At 38.3% G+C, this 24,471-nt stretch overlaps 1 protein-coding gene across 9 annotated transcripts in view; it reads left to right on the plus strand.

Annotated features, from left to right (window-relative positions):
* Positions 1-24,471, plus strand: part of LOC139113851 (venom dipeptidyl peptidase 4) — a 248,684-nt gene that overhangs the window by 113,723 nt on the left and 110,490 nt on the right. The window contains exon 1 of one of the 9 annotated variants that reach the window (XM_070675286.1): positions 23,726-23,744. The exons of the other annotated variants lie outside the window; for them this stretch is intronic. The gene's annotated coding sequence lies outside the window, so the exon portion shown is untranslated. Of the gene's footprint in view, positions 1-23,725; positions 23,745-24,471 lie in introns of those variants that run through there. 9 annotated transcript variants of the gene reach the window in all.

The raw sequence follows: 24,471 nt of genomic DNA on the forward strand, positions 1-24,471 counted from the left end.
CAACAGCGTCTAGATCCTTTATTAGCCGGTGTTTGAGTGAAACTCAAGTTGGCCCTTGAAATACAAGTCGAAGAGTGCTGAGTTGGCGTGGCACTGAAGAACAGAGGGACTTAGCGAACCCTCGAAAGCCGCGTTGTTATCCGGCTTGCCGAAGCTTCGATCACAACTTGAGTTTCTTCGAAACGACCGAATTAGCACAATATTCCCGGGGAATCCGCAGTAATAAGCCGTACTTTAAGACAGACTGTGCTTTTATTTAAAGACTTAAGTTAGAATTGATTAATTTAATTATTAAAAAATAAAATTTTTAGGGAAGAATTTACTGAATTTTTCGTTTCTCTAAGCTCATCGGCAATTTATTGAAAATATTGAAACCGCATTGCGCAATTGATATTTGCTGATAAGACGTTAACGATTGTAAATTGCGCGAATTTTCTTCTGAAAACCACAGTTGGAGCTTTTCTGCATTTTTCTCGTCGTCAAAATTAATAGAACATTTTGCATGTGCAAAAAAAAAAGAAATAATAAATTTCAATAACGCGACTTCTCACTTGGTTGCTGCGTATAACAGTATATCGGGGAAATAAAATATGAATGTATTTCTCAGCAAAAGTTCGTGACTCAGATAATGACAATGACGTGCATATTGAAGCTGGAAGGTGAACGATAACGTGTTGATTATTTTCCGATTTCCGTTCGTTACGTAGTTTCCATTGGTCTGCGTTATAAATGATTCTTCGTCGTTTTACTGATGCACTTCATTATATACTCTAAACGTTCCCTCTCAAAGCTATTATCGAAATAGTTCAGTAAAATATTTTGAACTGCGTCAGTCGCCGTTTATGATTATTTAACCGAGAGAGATCAGCAATTTGGATCGCGGTGTCGTCGATTATTATTAACAGATAATAAAAAAGAAATAACGCCATATTAAATATTTATATTTAATTCAATGACTTTCCACCTAATCGTTATTTTGTATTCGATAAAACGAAGGCTTGTACCAATTAAAATATATAATTGAGAATTAGGTTAATTAAGATAAATTTAAAAAACAGCCGAAAGAATTGGCCAATTGGGACGTATCTCGTTTAATTAATCTTCGCACCCGGCCACGACTGTCCTCCCCCTTCCTGTTGCTCTTTTCACTCCAAAGTCAGTTGTCTTATCAGCAATGAGACATGCCGTGATTTGTGTAGTAGCGATCGTAATAAATAACCGCTGCAAACAAGGTCCGCGATGTCTTGCCTGATAAATTATTCGCTTCCAACTTAACTTTTGCCGTGAGCTTAGTTTGCACGAAATCGGCCATTAGTCAGTGTCCCACCGTCGCTATTCTCGCGCATCGGGTAGGCGCGTAAAACGAGACAAACTAAAATCGACCATTTATTATGCAGCAGCTGGACCGAGCTTTACAGCAAATGGGAAGCTCGGGCTGGTCTTTCTTTCTTTTTTTTTTTTCCCCCCCATTGCAAATGGCCTGGATTGGGTTTCATTACAGCGCGACGACGAAGCCGCAGTCCTTATTACTCGCTCGCACAATTCTTTCATCGCGGGTTCGATAAGCGTCCCGATCAAAGTAACAATAATAAAAGTAAGGTACCCGAAAGGTTATTTGAAGACTAATTGAAAATCCACGGCTGCTGTCATATCGCGAGGTAACGTTTTTTTTTTTTTTTTTTTTGTAAAATTAAATTAAATATTTATGTCGAGCGTTTTTGCAAAAAGAGGTACGCCAATGTGATTACAGCTAGCGTTCGATAAAGTTCTAACTAACGCCACGTTAACTGAGTTTTGTTGGGGTGTGATATTAAAAACGTACGTATTTTTTTTTTTATAATCATTTATCGCGCACTTTACAGCAGTACGGTGGTGTTGTACTGTAATTTGAATTTTGTGTTACTCTCACCGTCTTCAGTATCTGTTTATGGCCCGAGCGCGATTCGATGCGCACATTCCTAGCATTATTCAAAATGCAGTAGTCGGATAATTAAGTTTAACATCCACGGAAGAATGATAGTTATTTTCAGTTACGGCCCAACGTAGAGATTCGATTATATTTCTGTTACAATGGAAATGAAATTCTGCTAAAGTAAACCACTTACAGAAAATTAACTAAATAATGAGATTTTATTATCTTATTGTGTTTTGAACGCCGAGGCAAATTAGATTTGTCTTTAATGGATTGTGTCGCTCGAGGGAATTATTTATCTCGATATTTTTATTCTCAAGTAATTATTTTATATTTATTTTTATTTCTTTTTTTTTTACGCACGGTCTCTATTAGATGCTGGATTTATTATCGTTATCACGTGTTCATTATTTAGAAAAAAAAGGTGTCATAAGGTTTATAAAAAAAATGAAATGGCTTAAAGTGGGTATTTTCTTTGGCGAGTGTTCCGCGAGCATCGGGGAAATTCATTACGTTCCTTTAATCAGAGTTTTAGCGATGGTGCTTTTCAACACAACGTAGATGGTTAGCGCGCCAACCGAGATTCATAGCGTCGAACTCGCTGTAGCATCGTGCAACTTCAGGTCGAGCCCACTTTGAACCATTATCCTCGGCGAACAATCTACAGGCGAATAAGTTTGCGAAGAGCTTTTGCGCGTCATGGCTGGGTGCAAAGCCAAAGAGCAGAAACCTAGGCGTTCAAGTGAAACTTTCGGCAATTAATGCCAGTGATCCCTCGCGAACATAGCAAATTTCAATAAGACTAGTCGGGCACTTACGCGGTCAACTGATCGGAAACCTCTGGGCAATTGAAAGAAGGTTATAACCAGAAAGCGTAGCCGAAACATTTAACTTCTAATTACGTCGTATTAAAAAAAAAAAAAAAAGAAACAAAAAAATTGCAGGAAAAAAAAAGTTTTTTTTTTTCCTTTGATTGTTAATAACAGAAATAAAATCGCGCGATACAAAGGGTATATTATTTTTATTTGATTTAAACGAAAGCTAGAAATTTTTTTATTAGAGCAAAAAGTACGAAACCTGATCGTAAATTATTAAAGATATCAGAAATTAAAACCGCATTTTAAAATATTAGATTTTTAACATTTATAAAAATGTGTTGAATTTTTTTTTTTATTCTTTCTTTCTCTCTTGATTTTTGGTTATAAAGTTGTCTCTAAAATTCTCTAAGTCTCGTGCACTCTTCTATATTGAGAAGAAAGAAATTTTACTCGAATAAAATATATCGCGAGTGGATAGATGTCGACGTTGCTTATCGATAGCGCGACATTTTGAAATTTTTCAAGTGGAAATTTCTGCGTACCACGAAATATTTTCCGCGCGTATGGAAAGTCCTATTTGCGCGCGTTGAGTAGATAGGTGAGCAGGAAATTTCATAAAGCGAATTACATGGTACAAATATTCACGGTAAATTTACATAATTAGTCGCCGATTCATATTCTCGCTTAATCATTTCGCCGATTTTTCATTAAAATTAAAATGTTACTTGATGTTTCTCTGTCGAATGCAAATGATGTCGATTTTACCGATATTCAATACGCGCAGTAATTACCATTAGCTTTTAAATGACATTTGAATGGCAATTCTTTGCATTCCAATTTTACACATCGATTAAAAAACTCTTTTATGATAATATTGTATATACAAATATAAATTTTAAGATAAATAATGTACATTAATTGTTACGTGGACTTGATGAAGAACGATTACATATTTTATTTAACGAAAGAAGAATTAAAGTAAATTGGTCTTACTAAACGGAATTTTATTTTAGGTTTGAGACTTGATTCTAACATTTGGAGACTATTCCTTGTCGTACTTTGGTTTCAGTATTTTTATTCTTAAATAGCGGTTTTATATAAAGTTCATAGTATTATATACTATATATCTTTTTTATTAACTTTGATATTCTTAGGACCGTTTAGGAAAATTGTCCTACATATAAGTTTATTTATTTATCTCTTACCATTGTCGTGATAAAAGTTGGGCACGTAAAACGAGTTTAATATTAATTTTAAATTGTAGATTAAGGCAAAGTGTACTTTTAGCGGAATACAAATTTATTCGCCACTCGCCGCGCTGTTTCCTCGGTCGTTTCGTAACGCCTGATAGATAGCAAGAATTTCCGAGCGGCCCGTGGGATGAGAAGCACGTGTGTCTTCTCCCGGTGGAAGATACAACTGGAAAAGAAGCACGTGAGCACTGAAGTCGAGCTTACGACCCGAAGTGCCCTTAAAATTCAAATTCCACCGGCGAGTCCCCGGCCGAGATGGAAGTTACTGTTCTCATAGATCGGCAAGTCTGAATAAATGACGAACAAATTTCGTTGCGATGGAATTCATTGGAATTTAAATAAACGCTTCACCCTAGAGCGGCGGAATTGTTTCGCTTTCCCTACAAGATGTTAATCCTGCTGTGTATCTTTTCACAGTTCGAGTAATCTCAATCTCGGCGTCCCGAGCCAAAGCCTGCCTCTTGCATACGATATTTTAAATATTTTCCGGTACGCGAGGACGTAATACGTGATTCGCGACGTTGAAAAGATGACGCGTGACAACGAAAGAGTTATTTCTTTTTATCTTTTTTTTTTTTTTCTTAATTGACATTGAGATTCTCGCTGAAATCGTCGTATGACAATTTACGACGTCGATGGAACGAATTTCTCTTCGTGCTAGTGTGGGGGCTTGTACAATCGGCAAGTCGCGAAAATTTATCGTGTTAAATACACGGTTCGTTCATTGTCTAGTTCGCCGTGATGAAGAAACCGTACGCTTTGTGCGGCCCCTCGGTCGCGTGATATGCAGGCTTTCGCATGCCAATAATTACTCAGATCATCGCGAATATCAGAGGAAAGAGAGGTGAAAAAAAAAACACGGAGCGAGACTCGTTTTGTTTTTTCGTCCGTGCATTATTCCCTTTTATACGTGTTCACGCAGTAGCAGGATTAAAGCTGACGGCTCAAGATGAAGGATCCCTGCGAGACTTCACGTTCGCCGGCTATTTTTTGCCGGCGCGTTCGGTACAACAAGGGCTTATCGTCGTTTAGTTCAGTTACGTCTGTGTTGTGCAAATGTTCGCGGATATTATTTGCATTATCGTGCTCGTCTCTTTCATTTTCTACGCCCGAGTTCATCGCACTTTTTATCGCGAATGTTGTTGGCCTAATTTAATTATTCGATGACACACCGCGGTATCTATATTTCGGTTCGTTAGTGCCGAAGTAAAGGTCTACCTAGCATGATTTAACTTGCGGTTATGCAAATTTGTGGAGATAAAGAGATGTATATTGTCTAAGTTTAAAAAGTCCCACCCAATTTTTTTTTGTTTAATGTTAAATAATTGTATAGTGACTTTTTTACCGTAAATTTTTTATTTAAATGTCAGACGGAGCGACTTAATCGATAGATAGGACGGCTTGCGACGAAGATAATTTATCGGTTTTTAATTTTTAATTTTTATTTTGATGTCGTTTGATATTGATCGGAGAGTTATTCTAAATTTTTCATAGTCAACTCCTTTCTCTACCTTGTAGTTTGAAATAGTACGAAAGGTATGCATTTGGTATGCTACACGTGTGAAGAGCACTTTCGAAATATTTAATATGACTTATAAAACTGTGAAACAGAGCGGCCTTATGCGTAATGCATAAAATTCTCCGGTCTGCTTTGATACAAGAAATCACATTTCAGCATCGACATTTTTAAGAATTCTATTCTATTTCGCGATACGCTATCAATTTAATCGACAAGAATCTGATCAATGAGGAAGATAATCAAATCATAAAATTCAACGGAATCTTTCGTACAATTAATGCCGCGTCAAGTAAATCAAGCGAATTTAAGTAAATATATTGCATTCGCAAAATCCGTGCCATTTATTTGTTATCCCTCGAACGTACGGAAGTACTTATAAATCTACAATGTATAATAATATAGCGACAGACTGCTAGACATAATGAGAAACAGTGGATAGAGACAGATTTCGCAGACTCCGATCCCGGAGGATGGATTCACGAGCGAGGGATAATCTCACGGGGGTAGCTCGCTGCTTGACATATCTGCGCGTTAAAGTGGATAAGTTACAACGTGTACTTGTAAGAAACACATACGTACGTGTATCTCGCGAGTAAATCCCGCGTTAATAAATTTTCAAAAATTATTTTCACGGCGTAAGAAATTCCACTTTCTACGTAAAAGCAGCGGGATAACTCAGATATCTCGAGTAGAGACGCGGCTTCCCCGATTATCGCGTTACAACCTCGTAACGGCGGATAACGCCACGGAACTTTCCAAGTTTACGCGTATTGTTGCTCAAGTCACCCCCTTTCGGTTGCACCTGCGAGTCGTTTATCACCTGGTCTAATAAATGCAATATTCACGCCTTAGAAACGCCGTTTTGCCCGTAATACTTTATGACCGTTTGTTTGTTTCGAAAATTTCCGCCGATCCTTCGCGTGAAATAACGGCACGGAGCCGTTATAAAGGGTTAATCGTATATTTTCTCCTTGTTTCCACTCGTGCTCGCCGCTTTTTTTTTTCTCTCTCTCTTTCTCTCCCTCTCTCTCTTCTTCAATCTTTTTCTTCCCCCGTTATTTCGCGTGGCCATTTAAAAATCTCTTTGTTCCCTTCTGCGCTCATCTTTTCCTTTCTTTCTTCAAATAAATGTCTTAGAAAATACATCGCTTGTATTTGCTACGGACTTATGTATACTTAACCGAAAGATCACGTTTCTAATTATATGAGAGTTAAGACAATGATGCTTAAATATTCTCTGCACTTTATAATATTAAAGTACAAAGAAAAGATAGAATTAAAAATTTTTGGTTTTATAATTAATTCCTTTTTTTTTTTTTTTATTTTATTATATATTGAAATTTCAATAAAGAAATAAATTAAGAGCTTGATTTATAAATTAATATTTTCTTTTAATAGTATTTCGTTATTTTTTTATTATTTCGCGTTGTTTAATTTACTTATGTACGTTTCGCATGGCTGTATACTGTATCTTAGGCTGGGAACATGATCACGTGTCGCATTTCAAAGATTTCTTTCTCTGGTCATTTGCATCAGTAGGCGATCCTAGAGAAGCGTATCGTGTCGCGAATTTCGCCGAGTCCGGTCACAAACGCACGTAATCCAAATCCAATGCGATTTCCGGAAAGTGGAAAGTTTTTCCTTTGATCCTGTTTACCTGCACGAGTCAGATCTCATACGGATTGCAAGGTGCAATCTACGTCGAAACGTACGGTATCAAATAATGCTACGTAGCAGAATCGAGTTATTGTTGAAACTTTCGTAACGGGAGCACAATATTATCTACAATTAAAGAAGTTATGCGACGAGAAATGTTTACGTTATATGTCGCATTAAAATCATTGTAAAAGTCTCTTGAATTTTTCATAAATTATGCATTATTGCAAACGTAAAGCAAGGTAATATATATAACTACAAAAAAAAAATGTGTATTTTATTACGCAATAAATTATTAATCAAATATTAATTAAAAAATTATTAAAATATATAGTTCAAAATAATTAAAACAAAAAAAATTAAATATTTGTTATAGTACTTCATACATAAAAACATTTTGACAATTATGGACATTATCACCGGTAATTAATGTTTTGTTGAAAAGTATCAAGAACAAATGCTGTGCCCCGCATTAAGTCCACGGGGACGCTCAAATTTCGAGAAATTCTAAATTATCATCCTCAACCTCGAAATTTCAACTGCGACTTTGGACGCGAAATGGTGGATAATTCACTATCGAAATGCGTCGGGATGCAGAACGCGGATAGGTAACAACCGTGATAGGATGCGTTGGAGTTAATTAGTTCGTAGCAAAACTCGTGGCAGTACATATGCGATGCACATCGGAATACGCGCTAGATATGTCGAGGGAAATGTGCCTTCGGTTGAAGCGCACTTAAGGGATCGTACAAGATGTCTGACAGTGGAACGATCCTATCACGCCCCCAGGATTTACAGTTCATTCAATCGCGAGTATAACGGTTCGTTTTCATCTTCTATTTGTAATATAATATCGGAAATACAATTATTGCTAGAGGTTGTTTGAATAAGGTATTTTTTACTTATATTAAAGAAGTTTTTATTTAAGACAAGTAGAATTCTTTTCTATAGTTTTAAATTTTTAATTTATAGCATTTTGTAATAATATTATACTAAATTGCGTTTATTAATTATTAATTAATAATTTTTATATTATTTGAAATAATATATACTTTTTATATATTTGATGTTTAGATATATATTTTAAATAATTATATTCTAACGTGAATATTATTTGTAATTTATTTCGTAACTCTGATAGGATTTGAATGTTTGCGGGTAATAGTACAGTAATCGTAAGATGCTATTTTCAGCCGCGACAATCTCGTTCGCGTTGCGACTCGGGGAAACATGAATAACAATCTGAAATCCGTTCACGACATCGCCGTAATTCACATCCAGCGCCCTTCTTTCTCTTCGTCGTCGACGACGTGACGTTTCTCATGTAAAAAGTGTGAAATTCAGGCGAGGGAGATTGGAATGATTGAAGCCGGTTATCTATTTAGTTCGAATAGCGACACAGTTGAGAAAGTAACGGCAAATGCGATCCCGAACGAACAGATTGAGATCTGCGGGACGCTCGAGAATCAATAACGGCGAAATTGCAATATTCGTGCGGCGCTTATAATCGAGCCCTATTTTTCATTATTAACAATAATGAAGCCCTGATACAGCTATACTGCGTGCGTGACTCTGGCTGCGACTACAACGTGACCTGCGTGCAATCAGCCACGCAAATTTCTTTTTATAACTGGTTACAAAAGCTCCGGGTTTTGTGCGTCGCGATCGACTACTTTGTGTGCGTCGCGTGGACTTATCTTCTATTTGCACGTTCGACGCGACGTGCAAATACGCCGGGTGTACCATCATAAAATTTTAACGACGCACTTTTTCACGCACTCGCGATGCGAATAAAGTTTTCCCGTTTTAAAAAAAAAAAAAGAAGAAAAAAAAAATTGTATATACATATAACGAGAGAACAAGTCTTATACGTATACCCGCCGAAATTGTCGGTATATGTTTTGTAAATAACTCGTAACTGGTCAGCTTGTCATGTTCCTCTCTATCCTGTCACGAGCAACAAAAACCTCAGTTAAAAAAAAAGGGATGGCGGAACTAAATTGTATTTTGCACGGTAGAAATGTCATAAACGCATTTGTATATATTACACCTTGCAGTATCGAAACTGTACGCAAAATAAAACAAAGCAAAAGAACCGTGACGAATAAAATAAAAATGGATCAAACGTATAGGCGGTTGTCGAGAGAAATAAGACAAGTTTTGTTACTTAAAGTTTGTAAGGGGGAAGGAAAATTTAGCTACTTTTAAAGTTTCAACCGAAGAGTACGAGTACGTACGTTGCATTTGGAGGTGTATGACGAAAACGAGGGCGGGAAAATATTGAGCGAACGAATTCGATCAATTAACTTTCAATCGAGCAGGGAGTTACGAGATTTTAATTAGTCGAACTGCTAGTCCAAGAGTTTAATAGGATAGCGTGCAACCACGCTGATCATCCAAGAGGTTGGGCAGTTAAACGACTTCGTCAGAATTGATACGCAAGCTCACCTCCGTTGCAAGTTTTGTTGCAAGCTTGCTGCGTTTACTAATTTATTTAGTCGGACTTGATCACGCGCGAAGCTACTACTGTACCGTAGGTTTATAATTGCGATGCTCTTTTTTTTTTTTATTATTAATCACAAACGTATATTTAAACTTAACACGCTATCTAATATTTTTATCTGTTAGTTTAATAACTAGATTATATTTATTAATTAAAGATCCTTTAGGAAATGGATTTTCGATAATTACAGTCCCAAAATTTTCGATTAACATTATAATTTGATATCGATTGATATTGATATATGTATGACGTTATGATTTGATAGACAATTATCCGTGGAATTTCTCGAAAATTGCAAATAAACGCCCTAAGCTTCTACCGTGGTTATCTATGTTCGCTGTTTGATAAGTTCTCATCGTAACTCAACTTTGCGTGCGTGTCACGTTTGCGCATATTCATTTACATAACATTGCATATATCGGCGGACGACATCAGCCGTGATTAACTTTACGAATCGACGTTCGTATTCGCCGCGTACAGTTTTCGCTCGTAATTAAATTAGGATCGGGACGGGGCACTTACGCAACTTTTACTCAAGCCACGTAACGTTGTGTAAATTCAAATGTATTCGCGTGGCCCAGATTAGCTTCGGGGGTTTAATGCACTCGGAAGTACAAATATATATATATGTATAAACGAGAAACGGTTCGAGCCAAGAGGAAATATTATACCTCCGATATGAGAGAGTTCTGAAGAGAAGTACGACTATGCACACAAATTTTTTTTCTCCTCCCCCTGTTTTTTTTTTCTTTTTTCTTTTTTTTTTTTCCTTCTCTTTTCGTAGCTTCTCTCAAATGTCGCCAGCAGAAAACTAGAACGACTATGAAACGGTGATCCGAAGTGAAACATAAGCTTTGTTCTTGTCTTCACTTGACAAAAGTATTACATGTCGCTGGAATAATGGAGATTATCAACTTGATTTATGAAAGAATAACAGATATTACGACTGCTTTACAAAACGCATGCCTAGTAATGCTTGTATTGTACATAAATTAGAAAGAGAGCGTATTTTATATGCGTATTTTATGCATATACGTGATACGAAATTTTAGGACGGACCTTGGAAGTGATAACTTTTGAATTTTTATATAATCTAAAATCGTCCCTTTTTTTTTTTTCTTTTACAAAACGTGCCGGCGTGTCATTTATTATACTCGACCTAAAGGTTATGGACGCTTAACTTTTCTTCTTCTTCTTTTTCTTTTAAGCCGAGATTATCTGTGAGCTTGTCTGAAAATTGCTAGGCAAAGTGTGTAAGAACGTGTCGTTTGTCCTATATTATAATTCAAGAGTTTTCGAAAAATCCTCGAGGAGGCAAAGGTACGAGTTCGAGTGGTGCCTCTTGACGTCTTCGGTCTGGCGATCGCGCATCGCGATCGTAAATTTTTGAACGCGCAGAGTACTTTCGGTGCTGACGATCGCCTTTTCTCGCGTACGCGGGCGAAAAGTGCTATCCGCGGGCGGAAATTTACGGTGGACCGTAAGGCCGCGTCACGCTTCGCCGGCGGAGGCAAAGAAGACCTGGGAGCCTCGCCGTCTTCGACGGCTTCAGGAGAATTATTAGCAAAGGCCGGGTGCGGCGAGGAATCTCGTCCGGAAAGCCGTTCACGTAGTCGATACATAGCGCGTTCGAGCACAGGCTTATGAGCGATCTTTACTTCACCACTGTAAATTCGGCAACAACCGCGAGAGATAGAAAAAAAGAGAAAGAGAGAGAAAAAAGATTTAAGAAATAACAAAAATTAATAAAAAAATTAAAAAAAAACGTTATCACTTTCATAAGCACGTATTTTGCATTCGAGCGTATTCCGCATAATTTATAAGAGATCGATCGGCGAGCCCGGTCTCCGACGAACTCCCGTGTGATATGCGTATCGATGTCCGATATATCGAAGGTTTGATTAATGCACCGAATTTCTGCTATGTATCGCACAGCGCGCTCACCCAGTCCCTGAGCAAATTCCGCCCGGGTCGAGATAGATTTAATGACAACAGTTGCCCCCGTTCCCTACTTCGTCCCCGCTTTGTTAGTGGATTATTTCATAGTTAATGAACGCTTATAATTGATAAGTTTATCGTGACGCGACGTGGCAAACTAAAGAACATTAATTACCGATTAAGGGAACTAAGGGAGTTAAATGATTATTGCTTGTCGACATTATTGCTCGGTGTATAGATACTTGTTGGGTCATTTATGTACCGCCGTTTAGTTTCAGTTATAATATAATCTCTTCTCTATAACGACATTATGAAAAAAAATATTTCTTAATTATTGACCGATACGCGACAAAACTCTGCAGACGTATTATTAAACCCTACGTTATTTCAAGGTACGCGTTATTGACCGCGACATGCGACTTTTGACTACTTTTCGCAAGTCGAACCGAGCTCCCATCTTTCTTCCCAATGTTTAATGTAGCGTACGATCTAAACGACAGGCCCGAAGAAACTGCAGACGTAATCATACGGCATCGACGACCAATTTGCCATAAAGCCTCCGCTCGAATATGGCATACGTAATTTATTGACAATTTAGAATTATAGAGTCGCGGAATAAATGTATGCCAATATCGTATAATGCGATCGCAGTCGTATAAACTTTAAACTTTCTGTTCCAATTGTTTAAAAGCTATTTTGAAATGCAATTCAATTTTTCAATTTAATATTTTGTTAGTTTACGATCGGTACTCGTATAGAAGAAAACAATAGATTTTTTTATTAAACAAAAAAAATAAATAAATAAAAAAGAAAAAAATTTAAAAACTCTTCTTGATAGGTGCATCTGCCAATTTTTGAAAAATGCAGCTAGCTCAATTCTCTTTCTTCGCTCATGCGAAATCTATGCAACGGGTGGAACATATTTCAACAAAGTCTTTTATATTTTTTTTGTCGCGCAGGGGGCAATCCTATTACGTAACAGTTTATTGAAAGAGAGAGAACAAGAGTCAGTTGTTCTGAAATTCTTGCTCCTGTGCCTTCATTTCGCAGTCGTTGACCGAATTTCTGAATAAATTTCGCCGGAATAAACTGGACGCGGAATTCACGACTCGCGTAACGGTCTTTAAATTTGCGTTTACACGTGTCGTTGTTCCTTTGCTAGGGTAATGCGTCCGAATAAAAATAGCGGCAAAGAATGCGTTCTCATTCAGCTCTTCCACCGAGGTCGCCGAAGTGGCGACTTCACGCCGCGCTGCTCCGCCGCTCGTAATTCTTCGCGGAATGAAATAAAATGCGAGCTGCGAGTGCTCATCCTTTAAGCCGCAAACGCACGAGCGTCTTTATTTTTCACATTTTTCCCGCACCTAGTCAGCGATGATTTTCAGGAACGTTCTATATTTCCCTTCTTTGTTTCAGTTACAAAATCTATTGTATTATATTCAGAGCAGAAAAAAAGAAAAATATAACATATTTTATAAATGATAATTTTCCCTTTTCGCAGAATTAAATATGCGGCACGTGCGGTTGTTTTTCTTTTTTTTTTTTTTTTTAATTATTGAATTGGAAACCGTGATCAATTAACATGTGCTTAAAATAAAGGAAATGAACTCGGCAATCGCGGTGATAGTCCCGCAGGAACATTTCCGGAGATACTGTCCCGGGAGAGCAATATCCGTCGGCCAGTCCGGTGATACTTCTGTTCCGTGGGATAAAGTCATCCGGACGTTAACGCGCGGATGCACTTAAGACCAGGTGGCGGTGTCTGGCGTAAAAGGAACATTCGTCTTTACGGGGACGACTGTAATCGCGTTAACCACTGACAGCTACGTTCTCGTAATTTCCTACGAGCATCACAACGCGGTCAAGCGAGCTCTTTTGATGTTCGTTCGCGATCGTATAAAGCTAGTCTTCTCGACGGCGGCGTTTTGCTTTCTTTTGAGAAATTCAATCAAACGCTCTGTCTATTATCAGGAGTAAAAAGTGTCAGATAAAAAAAATAAGTTAAAAAAAAAAGAAGCGCATAACATTAATGGACGATTTCCAGATTAGCGATAAAATAAAATTTGTAATGCGTGATGTTTTCTCAAACGAGCAAAACGTTAAATAGATTTAATCGGAATTTTTACAAATTAATTAAGTGTTGCGACATTTCGATCGCGAATGAGATTTAGAAAAGGTTCGAGCGATGCCTCTTAATGACAGACACAATCGGTAACTGAATGGTCTCCGTTTCTTTTGGCCTGTATCCAATCAGTGCGTTAATTGCAGCCTTATCCGAGAAGACTATTCTGAGTCGACATGCGATCGGATTACAGGTTGTTCTTCCTTGATCACGCGAATATTCGATTACTTGGAAACCGCGCAGCGGCTACCTAATGCTTAATGAACGTCCTCCATTTGATGAGACCGTTTGCTAGTTTCGAAAGCAATCCAACGAATTCTTGTACAACTTACCGCACAAAAGCGAACGAAGTGCGAGCTTTATCGTTATAAATTATACCGATAGCATTTCATTTAATAAGATAAATTTTCTTTAAATCCATCGCGACGTAAAAACGTGTTATTTTATTAAAATATGAATTTTTAATGTTAAACGATTGAAAATTATTTCGTGTTCGCGATTAATTATTTAAAGAAATCTAATTATTTTTTTTTATATACCTACGGTACAGATGTACCATTGACGAGCATCGCGGTACCGATAGTTTGCATTACGAAGCCTGTTTAGTTAAGTTTTCCCAGTTACATGCTAAAGTCTGCGAGACTGGCTACGGCCGAGAATTATTCCTTCAACTTAGTTAGTAAACCAGTCACCGTGACACATAAGCGCAATTCCATATCTCATTATAATGCAGGCGCGCGAGACGTTGCTTCACATTCGAGAGAAAATCTTAAGCTGACGCGTCTCGACGGGCGCGTAAAGTGGTACGAAGGGCCGTGCGTTTGGAATGATTGTCATGCGCGAGAACGTTATTCGGGTGTCATGTAGAACGACGCAATTGCCTGCGGGATAGGCACACCGACGTGTCCTCGGAGTGCATCGCGTCGGTCCTCGCCGGCTCAGAGAGCATGGGTTATGAGCTACGGAGCTTTTCAGATTATGTCCCGCGAAATCCCACGTCTAAGTCTAGTCTTAGTTCGGGGATAGACTCTACACCAGATTTAGATCTGGCTCTTGGGTGGCGCGGCGAGGAAGGATTCCCTCTAAAGCAGCCTGGCGCCACCGGATTTCCGTCCTGAGTAATTTTGGAGTGGCTGCGTGAAGGTACTGGTTTCCCGCGGATGCGAGACTCACGCGAGTTCGCGGATAATAATCGCCGATGTTTATTTAGAAATTAACACGCGCGATTAACAAACGCGGCCGATAAAACGATTATTTCGTCAATGATTTATTTTAATGAATCGGCTTGACGTCTTAAAAGTTGATATAAAAGTTGATCGTTTAAAAAATAGACTACTTAAATGTCGTGTAAGTTTATCAGAAAGAAACAAATATAAGGCGTATTAAAAGATCTTCAGATGTATTAGAGCGGTTAGTTTCTCCCGGTAATACCTACTTAAGTTTTTTTCTTTTTTCTTTTTTTTTCTTTTGATTGTGAACATTTAAGAAATTAAAAGACGGTAAATAAAGTACGTTTTATGGCTTCTTCAAACGTGAAATGCACGATAAGACGGGATACGCTTAAGAAAAGCGGAGGTTATAACACCATTGCCACTACGGAGGAAGGAAAAAACCGGGACCTCCCTCACGGCTGGAAATTCTCATCTCGGTAAGATCTTAACTGTCGAAAAACCATTAAGTCGTTGAGCGTTTTACGAAATTGAGATCTCAACGACAGTGATAACGATAACTGTTCGCCGGGACATATAAAAACAAACGTTTATGCACAAGAGTGCATTTCTACCGACCTAAAAAAAAAATTTATGAATGAGTTTAGGTAGTACTCAAAACAAAATGTTTAAACGATCTCTTAAAAGAAAAAAAAAAGGGAAAACTTTTTTTTTATCTACGCAGATTTATCTAAAATTTGATAGAATAAAGAATCGCTGTATTGATTTAATTTTATTTCGCGCGGGAAATTATTTTCGCTTTATGCCGATCGATTGCCTCATTACGTCTCGGAATTTTCGAGATTGATTTGATACCCGGGAGCGTCGAAGTTATGAAGATATAGCGGAAGCCATTGCGGATGATCACCGTGGTTTTCTCGTGCCTCAGAGACAGTGATTGCCGTTTCTCTAGTACGTTACACTGAACACACACTTGCGTCAACTTGTATGGCGTCTTCACAGTCAAGACGCGCTTCTACGACCGCACGTGCAGGTGCAGCCTCAGGTAGACGATGAGGAGAGGAGAGAGAGAGGGAGGGCGGCGGAGGAGACGAGTTTAGTTTGCCGGAGTGAAATTTATTGGGTCGGAAATGATTCCATTACCGCGCGCCAAAATAGGTTACGCCACTTCTCGGCGTAGATGAATCCGGCATGAACTGCTTCGCGGATGCAATCGCGTAACCCTCTCTTGCCTCGCTAAAATATTTCGCGACGAGAACTCGAGGCTCGAGCGATTACAGAAAAGCCACGGCGCGTCGGGATCGAGATACGAAGGACGTATTTAAGCTCCAGTCTCGTATTATATTAATAAGCGAGATCGTTAAGTTGCAGTTACGTTTCTCTCGCGCGCATAATTTTAATAGCAACGTCCGGGACTTTTATTCTCAAATAAAGCATCGGCGGGCATTCTCTTCCTTTTGAAGAAACGGGGGGGGTAAAAAAAATTTTTAGAAAGTTCTAAAAATATCGAGTGCGCAATTTTGCTAAGAATCGACACGCGATGTATGAAATACGAAATCAAATCGCGGACAGTCTTAATCTCGTGAAAATTGGAAAGAAAGAGAGAGAAAAAAAAAAAAAACTTAGGAACGTGAACTTTGATATATTAAAAGTAAAGCGACCTCGGCGGGCGTCTATATACATAGTATTAATTCAGTTTCAAATTTTTATGTGCAAAAGTGAGGTATCAGTGGACGTATTGAGAGCGCGGGAAGACGAATATCAGTTAAATCAAGTTTAAACCCGGCACACTCGGCCATCAGTCATTTTCAATTCTGCTCCATCTATCTACTCTATGTCTGCGTGACCATAACCTTGGCCACAACGCTCGTTTGATTGACCGATCGCTCGAGAATCATTCTTAGCTGACACGCATGCAGTGAGCGCTTTATTACGCTGCTGTCTACTTTGCTATTATTACAATCTTTTATTACATTACCGTTATTTGTTGCGAGATTCGCTTTATTTCCTTGCTTGTTTTGATACTTCAATTAATACGTTATATAATTCATAAATAAATACGTTATCGATTATTTGTACTAATTCTAATCTTTTTTTTCTCTATTGCAGGTAAGTGTCCATTGCGTTAAGATTATGCCGATTATCCTAGGATCGGTAAGTGATGAACTTGATAGTGACGATTGCCGAAACACAAATTATACTATATTCATATATTTTTTTTTATTGCATTTATAAACTTTGGTGTGATTAACACGGTGGAAAATTTATTTGTTTAAAGCGACGCGACTCTAATTTTACTTCTCTCCAAAATTCTACCGATAAATTTTTCGATGAAACTCGATACCTTGGACGATTTTAATGCGGTGGTAATTCATGCCCTGCTTAATATTTCGTTAGATCCGTTATCAAAATGGATACAGGTGTATACTCGCACGAAGCTGTACACCCCATCACCGGGAAATATTGCAAAGGAAAGGATATCGCGCGCAATATAATTAGCGATTGATGGAATTTAAATAAGAATTCCTCCGAATTCCGCACGCGGTATGAATGAAATTCCGCTGCGCCGAAATGGGAACGTTAAATGGTGCTCGCTTTCTCTCTCTATCTCTCTCTTTCTCTCTCTCTCTCTTAAGTGGATCAATATTATTTCGTATCTCGGTATTCGGCCGCACGTGGCGACCGGCGGTAACGAAGAGGTAACCGAGCTATTAAATTATGCGGGTCGTTGCACGATCACGGTCCTCGTGATATCGTATTCGCGAATAATATTCTTTTTTTTTTTTTTATTGCCTCCGAAGCGGAGGGTCGAAGGGCATCGAGAAATGAGGACGTTTCCCGAATTACGCCGCTGAAAAGTGGATTTTATTTTTCGCGCCGAGGCCCCGAGCCCGCGAATGTAGAACCCAAGCCCCCGTCCTGCGGACCGAGATATACGAGCACGCCGGAAATTCGGCGGGGACGTTGTATTCCCAGGCCGCGTGAAAAGTTATTTCAATTTTTCAAGTAGGCGAAAATGTCATTTATCAACGTCGCCCGTGTTCTTTTTAATAACGTTCCGCTAAGGTGATGAGGCGAAAATGAACTCGACCCCGTATTTTCCTTAGCGAAAATAAGCATGCTAGGGATATCATACCATATTACATCAAGCGTTGAAGTTATTAGCATCGAGTTAATCTCGTTTGTTATTAGAATGCGAAAAAAAAGATCTTTCTTTTTTTTCTCTATCGCCTAAACAGCGATCGTTCCTTAAAAATCCCTCCTGTTTGCAATAATTGCAGGTTTGATCTGAGAATTGATTATATCATCAACGTAAACTGAAGGAAAACTTCCTTAGAATTAAAACCGAGAAACTTTCTGAAATTAAGACTGAGAAAGGGATCGCTTAAATTAACCGAGGTTGATAAAAACGATTTAAGTTTCTCATTTTCAATTCTGAATACTCTACGAAAAAAAAATAAAAGTGTCAAAGAAATAGCTGTGGCTGTAAAACGGTAAAATAATCTGCCCACCCGCTTGCTGTTTGTTGAAATAATTTTAAATGAACGGCAAAGCACAAGATAATATTTTTATAAAAAGACATAGAAATATTTCTTTATACGCGAAACCGTAATGTTGTAACTATTTTCGTGTGTAACGTGACATTTAATTTTCTTTCCCATTTAATCGAAATTAATTCCTCAGCCGTGAATCCGTAAGAATTCCCGCCATTTTCTCGACTGTGCTTAAGAATAAACCGCAATACCGAATTTAGGTGGTTGATAAATAAACGGCGAAGGTGTTAAATGAACGATGACGTATCAGAGCAATAAACGGACGTGTGTAGCGTTCAGACGTTTCACTATGTAATTAAATCGCTGCAGTAAATCGAATTAACCGAGTAATCTCGAAAGCTGAATTTATTGTACTTTCTCATAAAGCAATTTAAAAATTATGAATTACCTATATAATGCTTTTTACATTACTATCTTCGTTTATGGTGGTTAAAAAGTGTTGTTAATCGAAAACTGACGGTGCTTGATATCGATGAAATTAGTTTAGCCGAGATATGCCAAGAAACGAAGGAAGGGTGCCCGGATTATCCTGAAAATCGCGAGTGTCGAGTAATTCGATTTTATCGGTCCACATCTCAGCGCGGCAATTTATCGTCTTGGCCGATGACCTTGAGGCTCCCTATTACGCGGTGATCCCGATCGTCTCTCTCATCCGTGAAAAATAGCCGACGAGTGACGTTAAACGGCCAACATATTACGAGGCTAACCGCCGGCGGGCGGTCGCTTCGGCCGTATCGCCCCGAGAAGCGGCGCTCCTCAATTAAATTCCCCCGAGGGAATTAAATCACGCGCGAGAGGATAGCGGCACTTCCACAGCCGACGGGAAGCTCTCTCTCTCCTTTCGGGAAGATGGGAGACAGGTGGTAAAATTGGGGGAAGGGGAGTGAGGAGGTGGGATAGGCAGTGGGAAAACCCTCTGAAAATGATTTAATTAAATCGATATTAAAGGGGCCGCCGTTCCGTGATCCGCTCGAGAGCCACTTTCAAAGCGCGCGGGCGCGAGCCCGCGATATTATGCAAAATGATGCAAAACGATTTCGTAATCCTCACGGTCGCGATGCTGTCACTCTTCGCTCCGACGAAGTAGTAAAAGTACGTGTCGTGCCAGCCATTTTATTGCCGCTCGTCGCCACTCGGCGTTTTGGTGGGACTCTCGAGAAGGAAAGAGTCTTTCGCGAGCTTGACGATAGCACTTACGGGTACTTAGCCTTAATTTAATACCGTCTTAATAAATAAGGAAAATGAATAAAATCGAAAGGTCATGGGCATTAAAATAATGGAGTATTTTTAAGTAAAATGTAAAAAGCATTATATAAATAATATATTCAGGTTTTAAAACTATTTTCAAGTATTTATACGTGCATGCTTTGTTGATATTCTCGAAAAGTACATCCTGCCATTTTTATAAAATATTAAAATAATTTCATATTTTATTTATAATTTTTAAAAAATGTAGTATATTTTGGCGAATTTAATCATCCGTTTTTTTTTTTATTTCTTGTTTTTTCTTTAAACTGCGAATGTGCTTTTTAATCGAACGCAATATTAAACAGCTTTTCTCTTATCGCATTCGTGAACGTGCTTCGCCGTTACGGCGCTAAATTTCGTTAACTTCGGGTATGTCTAATATTTCAAGACAATTTTGGCGAACGCTATATCCTAACAGTTTAAACGAGTATGTCAGGCTCTCAAACGTGCACCCGGAGCATTCGTTGGAACGTGCATTTTAATGGGTCCTCGCACGGTTATAAAATCTCTTTTTATAGGTCTATCTCTAGGGGTCGCCGCTCTTCGAAATTCACTGTTGGAGATTTGTTGCTCGATCCAACTTGAACGAGCTTTTGTTTGCACGCGTAAAGCTTTCCGCACGTCGACGAGTGCACGCATCGTTCGCTGTTCCTCTGCAAATCACAATCACAATCGGTTTAAGTTTGGCTTGGTTGGTTCGACGCGACGTCCCATTGCGACAATGAAACCGATTCTGTCGTTACAACGATACTTGGCCAGTCATTGTTTTCTTTAGAATAGTGTCAGATCCGCTATTGTGTACGTACACGGTGTGTCCGACGGGATATCGATGTGTGAAAAGGAAATAATACGCGGCAACCAATTTCCATGCGATAAAAATCATTTATCACGCAAATGATTTTAAAATGTTACCGAAACGCGGATTTCAAAACGCGGAACTATCAGTATTGTATTATTTTAATAATAAATAAAAATATAATAATTGCAACAAAGAGGTAACCTTTTTCATACAATTTTCTTCAATATTTTTTGCGAGGAAGGTGGAAAAATTATTTCAATATTTTTGTTACGTATTTCTGGTACAGTAATTTTTTTTTTTTTTTTTTTTTTTTTAAATTCAGCGTGAGTAAAATCATAGAATTAATTGTAAAATTCATCAACAATTTTTGGTAAATTTTTATTTTTAATAAATTTTCCTGTTTTACTACCTCTATTCTACATCTGTGACAAAACTTTTGTGTGTCGAAGTGACCGAAATACGTGCGCGAGGAAAGTGTTATGTGTTTTATATAAAAATTTACGCACGAGACATAACTATGAATTCGAGTTATTAAAAAAAAAATTTTTTTTAAACAACAGAATTTTGTTGAAAATTAAAAATCGCTGAAACACAGCGGGTTTCTATGTACACGAAGTCCGGTGACCAAGTTGACACGGCACATGTTGATGGATCGCGTTATAATCTCTGATAGAAAAGAGGAAACTGTCGAGTGGTTTCGTCTAGAGCTTTTTCTTTTCCTTCTTTCGTCTATGTCTACTCCTTTTGAAAGATTGTACTCACTGTTTCATTATAGAAAAGTGCCCCCGTGCCACAAGAAAGAAAGATTGATTAATCGGAACGTCTATATTTTTTCGAATCTGTCAAAGGCTCGCGAAGTCTTTTTTAACGATTAAAATTAACGTTACCATTTTTAAGCATTGGTTATATCGCATTTCTTTGAATTATTTGATAATTTGAAACTTTTTTTTTATACACGAGACTAATGAGTTGTTTACAAGAAAAAACAAGCAATATTTATTAACGTTGATTCTGTATCAGATTTATTTGCTGTTTCTTTGCGGAAACAATTTCTTTCCACTATCTCATCGTTATCCACTCTCTACCTAAGTAAAAGTTCTTACTTTCCAAACATTTAAGGATCTGTACCGAGTCTTCAATACGCCGGTAAAAACAAGTCGCGGAGGTCAGCGCGTCGAAAGTTAGAGACGCATTGGGAGAAGTTGTAGTCGAATTGCTACCACCGTCAGTAACTTTCCTCATACTCGGTTGCGTAAACGCCCGTGAACATTTATGGGGTAATGTTTGCCAGCCAGAGCGAGGTTTAAAGTTCAAAGAGCGGCCTAGAAGTTTGATGAAACGGGAAGAAATCTCTCCCGCATGTTGAACAGGCGTTCTTAGCTGACATTTACTTTGGAATTTGTTGAGATACGTGCCGGCGATTGATTTGCAAGTATTTCAACGACGGGTGCAGAATTTCAGCGGTTTTTCCCCGTAATACGCTGGAAATATTTTTTTTTTTTTTTTACGTGCGGCAAATTACTAAGAAATATGGAAATATTGTCTTTTATCGTAATAAAATTCACGAACAATTGTAAGAATTATAAAATTTTACTACGTGTTCAACGACAACTCTGTCTGTCTTTTTAGCTTCGAGTTTATTTTTTTTCAATTTAAATACGATTATGCGCTGGATGTGAAAAAGTCCCTTACCTTATGATTATTAAAATTTCTCGTCAAGTCAAGTACTTTAATCCATGGATAATAATCGCATTGGCAACGACGTGACAATGAATATTATTAGAACAAATATTTCTTTACGAAAAAAAAAAAAGAAAAAAAAAGGAATTATTTCACATTTCTATTCGCCGCCACGTAAATTAATATAATATAGGTGGATAATTAGATTTGAATGAACGTTCTTATCTTGTTTTTAGGGCAGTTAGAACACGACGTTTAATAGTTTAATAAATTAGCTAGAAACGAGCGCACTATTGACGGAATTGAAAGCTTATTGTTTTACGTTTGCGAAGGAGATTACTTCACGCGTCTGCGTTTATTTTAGCCGCAAAAGCTTTTGTAAACTCGCACTGGAAAAAAAAGAAGAAAAAAAGAGTGCTTTTTCCGTTGTTTATTCTACGGAACTTTAGTAGCTTAGCGTATAATTAGCAGCCTGTTTCAAATTGCTTGGACAACGATGAATAAAGTGCTCCTAAGAAAGAAATTATTACACAACGTAATATTAATTTAAAAGGAGGATTTATCTCGCGATCGTCGCGAAATATTATTCAAAGGGCTTTTACATTTTCGCCGATCGGACTTTCTACCAGTTTTCACTTTTCCCGTTATTTTATGACGTTCGTGTCGCGGGATTAATGTCGCAAATGAGAAACATTTTCGTGAGATGTTTCCGCTTTGTATCGGCAGCACTGGGATATTGCGAGGGCAACTCAACATCGGCGCTAGTTAAATTGCCTGAGCAATTACTCTTCTTGTACGAGACCTCGCTCTGTCTTTCTTGCCGCTTCCGCCCGTGGATTCAATTTTCCATCCCGTATCAGGTAAAAGGCTCCGGAGCTCCGTAATAAGATGCGTAAACCTCGTTGCGAGTGGAATAAATATTTTACAATCGACCCGAAAAAAAACGGCGGTGACTAGCAAAAAGAAATTTATCAAATAATTTTGTTTACCGTGGCAATCGTTTTTTTATTCTAATTAATTGTGCGATACTGCTTCGTTCTGGTCGACAAAATGGGAACAAAAATAGCTTGTTCGTGAATGAAGACATTTATCTTCTTTTTTTTTTTCTTTTTAAATTAAAAGCGATAAGAGATAGCATACTTGTTTCAATTACAGCGTTATCTATTTTCTTATCAATGACATAGTTATTATCTCATAGAGATAATGACTCGACTACTATGGCGTTTTAAATTCTTTCTCGTGATTTAAAAGCCTCGTCATTTTTCATTGCGCGGCGCGTCGAATTGCATCTCGAATGATTGACGTAACGGAAAAATATCGATAGTGTGTCAGCGATTGATTTGTAATCGGGAATGCAAAATAAGACGCATTGATATAAAATGACAAGCGGTGTGACGGTTCAAGATACGAAGCAGCGATAATTTATTTCGCGGAGCTCGAAATATTTCGTCGCAACGTCGGGTGGATTGACGCGCAGCTTCGGAGTTTGTTTTTCGCGCTTCGGATTTGCACGAAGTCGTTATCTTTGAACGTCGGGGTGCACGGTGGCGTCGCACGGTTGACTTTCGAAAACGTAAGTATCCACCGAGAACATTTACAATTAACGATTCGCGCAAAGCCGCGCGACTGATTAATCCCCCAAAAGCAGCGATTCGTGAGTAATTCGTGAGTAATTCGTGAGTACAGTTCGAGTTCCAAAGCGAGTAATTTATCGAAGCAATTATTTCGCGCGACTTAACTTCTTAACCTACGTAGCTTAACGAAATCGTAGCGGAATACAGCGGAATAGATCGAGGCGGGATTGAAAGCATCCAATCTCGTCCGCGTTCAGTTGAAAACATCGTCATCGTTTCGTCAATGCGAGCTCCGCTCGCTCAAGTTCGCGCTAGCGCAGATAACGCCTCGAATAGATAACGACACGAATCGTTTCGTACAAAAAGCCGTTTTCGGGAACTTTATTTCTTAACGGTTCGATCTCGGTGATTAACTCCGTGGCTCACGTCCCGCGAGCGAGTCAAAGCGAAGACCGCTCACTAAATTTACTACATATTCCGATTTGAAGTGAATGCAAAGTACAAAAAAAAAAAAAAAAAAAAAAAATTAATAAAGTCAAATAATCATATTTTGTTTACGTAATAACTGTTTCTTCAGCGATTAAGTTAAATTTGGTTTGGCTACGAGGTTGAAATTTATCGCGGCGATTTGCGGTATCTAATTCGTAGAGCCGTTTCCCCAAAAGCGGATAGTAACACACGAATCGTTGCGATTTATGTAATGTAAATACAACCGTGAATTATCGA

Source organism: Cardiocondyla obscurior, linkage group LG03 (assembly GCF_019399895.1).
Source record: "Cardiocondyla obscurior isolate alpha-2009 linkage group LG03, Cobs3.1, whole genome shotgun sequence".
NCBI lineage: Eukaryota > Metazoa > Arthropoda > Insecta > Hymenoptera > Formicidae > Cardiocondyla > Cardiocondyla obscurior.